The sequence below is a fragment of the Triticum urartu genome, chromosome 3A (assembly GCF_056163025.1).
Source record: "Triticum urartu cultivar PI428250 chromosome 3A, HENAU_Tu73, whole genome shotgun sequence".
In the NCBI taxonomy this organism is placed as follows: domain Eukaryota; kingdom Viridiplantae; phylum Streptophyta; class Magnoliopsida; order Poales; family Poaceae; genus Triticum; species Triticum urartu.
Window position 1 is genome coordinate 483,732,813 of NC_141875.1, and position 4,981 is coordinate 483,737,793.

A 4,981-nucleotide genomic window follows, 5' to 3' on the forward strand; every position below is an offset into this window, starting at 1 on the left:
TATATTCCACAAGTTCTGGAGCTATTGAGTAAGCATAAATTGGTTGAACAAATTGAGGGTGCTCGTGAAATTTTCTTTGAAGTTCATCAAATCCCTTTGACAATGGTTAAAACAGATTGGCTTCAACTATTTCTGAACCGATTTCGAAGCCATTGGTTAGTTGCTGAATAATAATTGACATGTTTTTTGTAAACCTCTTTCTTTCTTGGTTCTTATTTAGCTGTTTTCAGTATGATCAAAGTGGATTTGGAGCAGGGTGACGACGTAACATACTGGTGATGCAATGACCAAGGAGGTTCTCATTTAGTTATATTCTGTAGAATCAAAGTGGAAGGGCTTGTGGAGGAGATGTGATGACAACGATGCAACAAAAGTCTTAGGGTATCTCTAACACCGACCTTCAAACCGCCAGCAACCCTTCGGATGTGTTCTTTCATCGGACGCGGTCCTGTATCGGTCCGCAGGCCAGTCCGGACACGCTTTTCCCCACAAACGGAGACAAAGTGGGAGGGGGGCCTTTGCGAGCGTACGGACCGCTACCATGCCCGCTCTTGACTACCCTGACTCACCCAAACCCCCTTCACTTGCCCGTGTGCGTTCCCGATAGACGCCAGATGTCCTGCATTCATGCCACTGTAGAGCGGCCGCTTCGCAATGACGCATGCCCAAAGCGGATGTGGCATTTCACTGGCGCCGACATTGGAATGGCGCGTGCGTTATTTCATGTCCATATGCCCCCTTTTCTTATTATTTTTAGTATAGTGAGGCACCTTATATCTCACATCTTTTATGGTGTTTCACTTTAGACGGCGTACATAGTAAGAGTGAGACAACAAAATGATGACACAGAAGCTACATATAGAGTTAAGGGGAACAATTGAGAGGATAAATGATGTATGGGAAGCAAGGGGCAATGATTGAGATACTAAATGATGTATGGCAAGATAATGTGATGGACGACAAGTTTAATGAAAAAGAGCAGCTAAAGTGATGCATGGTGTTTGTTAGAATAGAGAGAAAGAATGATTGTTGGCCCGTGACAACGCATGGGCAGTCAACTAGTTAGTTGTAGTGGTGTGCATTCTCTTTCCAATGTTCTTCCTCTTCCTCGTGACTTTTGATATTTCCTTAGAGCATCTCCAACAGAAGCTCAAAAAATCGGCGCGCTAAAATAATTTTACCGTGCCATTTTAGTATTTTAGCGCGTTGTGGCCGATTGAGTCCAGTAGAGGCACAAAAATATAGCGCGCAACGGACAGCACTCAGCAGTCCAGCAGACGCACTAAAAAATAAAGCGCCACAAATACATCTACAATAAACAGGTCCCTGAACATTTACAAATAAGTCCATCTGATCAAAACAAAAACGCAATTAGGTTCCCAATGATTGGAGCAAGCTAGCTTGTTGACCTTGCTAATCATCTTCCGCCGGCCACGGCACGCGAGCTAGCTTACCGTGATCGTTGGAATCGCAAACGCGAGCTAGCTAGCTTTAGGTTCCTTAATCGTTGGAGCAAGCTAGCAGAAGGGACAACGGCGGCTCCCGGCCGGCACGCGCTCCCGGCCAGCGAACTCGAGGCGGTGAGCTGCAGCCGGCGAGTAGAAGGGCAGCGTCGGCTCCGCTACGTGCTAGGACGAGCAGAGACGAGCACGCAGAGAAGTGGCGGTGGTCGGCGGCGGCGCACTGCAGGGAATGGCTGCAACGGCGAGCTCGACGCGGGACGAGCAGAGGGAGCGGAGCAGTTGGTTTTCGCGCTTCAAATTGTCCAGCGTGATGTACGCCGCGCATCAAATATTTCGCATGCGATGCAGAAATTCCCAGCGCGTTGGATGGATTTTGCAGCGTCTATTGAAGATGCTCTGCGCGTTAAATTGGCGTATTTTCCAGCGGGCTATTTTTAGCGTCTCTGTTGAAGATGCTCTTATTATGCACTAAAATTAGGAATGTTTTATCAGTTATTTGTACGAGACGGTGAAAAGTAATAATAATGACCATCACGAGACGATGACGGCACACTCCACTGATAGCAAAGACAATGAAGATTAAATAGTACTAATAATGCACATGAAGCACGCTCCCTTCGGGTCTACTTTATCTGGTCAACAAAAGCTTGGACGCCGTGATCCGACGAGCCGCCGTCGGCCAGCGCCGCACGCGCCCTCTCCTTCCAGCTGGCCGCTCGTAGTCCCATCGCTCCCGCCTCCGGCCCGCTCATGACCTCCTCGATGGATAGATGGAGCGCTTCCCTTGTCACCGGCGTCGGCGCACGGACGCCGAGTCGGTACACATCCACCAGGAATTTCGAGTTGATGTTCTGGTCGGACCACCTCGGGCAGGCAACGACCGGCACGCCCGCGGCGAGCGCCTCCGTGGTGGAGTTCCACCCGCAGTGCGTGACGAAGCAGCCGATCGCGCCGTGCGCGAGCACGTGCGCCTGCCTGCACCACGGGACGACCTTGCCTCTGTCGCACAAGGTGGCCGCCGTGACGCCGTCCAGGGTGCCCTGGAAGAGCACCGCGCGGTTGTCGTCGCGCATCACCCAGAGGAACGGCCGGCCCATGCTGGCCAGCCCCGCCGCTATCTCGGCAGTCTCGTCGTCGCCCGTCTTCACGAGGCTCCCGAACGCAACGAACACCACCGAGCGCGGCGCCTGCGCGTTGAGCCACGCGATGCAGCCGTCGTCACCGGAGGACCCGTCGATTTCGCCGATTTCCGGCTTGATGAGAGGGCCGACTGGTATAACCGGCAGGTGCTCGCTAAGCGCCGCGACGGCCTCGTGCTCCAGCTCGTCGAAGGTGCTGACAAACACCCACGATACCTTCTCGCGGATGACGCTGAGATCCGCGAAGAGCATCTCTCGCCACATGTCCTGGTCGGAGGCGTAAATCAGGAGGGGGCGGAGGTCGTCCATGGCGAGGTCCGGGAGCCCAGGGATCGCCAGTAGCGAGCGGCCGGACGCGTCGCCGTCCGGCTCGGGAAAGGCCGCGAGCGAGTGCACGTAGTGGTAGTACACGGAGAGCAGGGCGCAGGACTGGATCCACAGCATGCCGCAGGGGAGGCCCATCTCGCCAGCCACGCGGAGCGCCCACGGGACGAAGGCGTTGGTCACGACGCACGTCACCGGCCGCCCGGCCTCGGCCTCCCGGCGGATGAGCTCCTTGAGCGCCGCGGGTCCAGCGGCCTCGACATGGCGCGCCATGTCGCCGGCGTCGCTGAACCGTGGATCCTCCGGCTCCCACAGCCCGCCGCCGCGCAGGCGCTCGAACCGGAACCCCGCGCGCTCGTGGCCGTCGCCGTCGCCGTCCTCCTCCACGCGGACGGCTGCTCGGAGAGCGGTGGTGAAGGTGACTAGCACGCCCTTGGCGGCCAGGCGCCGGCCAAGGCGCATGAGGGGGTTGATGTGGCCCTGGAATGGGGTGGACACGAGGAGGGCGTGCGGCTGAACAGGCGGCGGCGGCGGCGTCATCATGGCGATTGTGTCCGTGGCAGCTGCTTCAACTACTATTGTCCTACACTCTTGAAATAGGCGATCTACCGCTGGCGCAAGCGTCTGCTGTTGGAGTTGCTGGGATTTTTGACAGCGAAACGTTGGGAGTTGCTGGGATTTTAGACTACTCACAAGCACGGCAACAAAAAATAGTCACCACAAATCTAGCTCAGCTCTGCTGTACTTCTCAACTTTCATCGTTGATGCCGATGACAGGCTCCCACTTGGAGTAATCAAGGACTTGAGCGGTATCGATGCATTGTTTTTTTTGCCTATACACATCTCCATCTTGTGATATCTTGCATACGACTGTTATACGTATACCCCGGATCATGTAACCTGGTCTATGATCTTCCCAAGTGGCTCATTAATTTACGGCCAAATAATGGACCGGTCACCCCGCAAAATAAAAGTAAAACAAAAGAGAACTGGTCGATGCGTCCACTGCAGCAGCTGCACGTACCATCATACTCCCCAAAAATGATGACATGAATGTATGTAAAACTAAAACAGTTTGTCTAACCCACCTCTAAATGTTTTCTAAGGATGTCACATCTAAACTTTTAATGTTACAAAAGGTGCAACAAAGAACAAAAAAATACGTTAGATATATCTATTTTAGGCTGCGTTCGGTAGCCCTCCACTTCTCCACTCAGGAGCGGAGAGCGCGGAGCACCATATTAGCAGCTCCCCAAATTAAGGGCTTGTTTGGGACTGCTCCGCTTCATCAAAATCAGTTTCACTCCACTAAATTTACTTTGGAGCAGTTTCAAGTAGAAGTTGTAGCACTACCAAAGAAAATGTTTAGCTTCCATCTAGCTCCAGCTTCAAGAATGAGAAATTTAGTGGAAAGGATCTATTTAATTGGTTGAGGGCGGAGAAACGAAGGAGTATCCATTTACTGGTGGCAGTGGTGGGTAATTTTCACCAAACTCCAGTTTCTAGAGTTTTCTGAAGCACCCCCTGAGGAGCTTCATAAAAAACTAGGAGTTGTACCCCAGATTCTAGTTTTTTGCGGAGCGGCATATCGTGGAGCTATCCCTGTTTGGCTTGTACTTTCTGAAGCAGAGTTCAATTTTAAGGAGCAGAGCAGTCCCAAACAGGCCCTAACACTGCATGTTGCTCCGCTCCGGAGCGGAGTTGGAGAGCAGGAGATAGTCCGAACAGGCTCTTAATGACAAGTAATTCTGGACGAAGGGAGTACATCATACGACTTTCGGATCCAAATGACAACTCACCTTCGAACGAAGCATTTTACTTTTGTCGTTTTTAAACACCCAAGCTACTTTTGTGTCTAGTGCTCCCTCCTATCCAAAATAAGTGTCGTAGTTTTGAACTAAGGGTGAACTATCATTAGTTTAAAAACTGCTACACATATTATGGATCACAAGGAGTACTAGATAATTGTTTTTGCATTAAAATGAAAGCATAAATATTTTATTCCGTTTGTCTGTAATATATCTATCCACATTAATATGATTATGGAGAAGATGA

At 51.7% G+C, this 4,981-nt stretch overlaps 1 pseudogene; it reads right to left on the reverse strand.

Annotated features, from left to right (window-relative positions):
• Nucleotides 1–1,972: 1,972 nt before the first annotated feature.
• Nucleotides 1,973–3,738, reverse strand: LOC125544488 (gallate 1-beta-glucosyltransferase 84A24 pseudogene; annotated as a pseudogene).
• Between the last annotated feature and the right edge of the window lie 1,243 nt (nucleotides 3,739–4,981).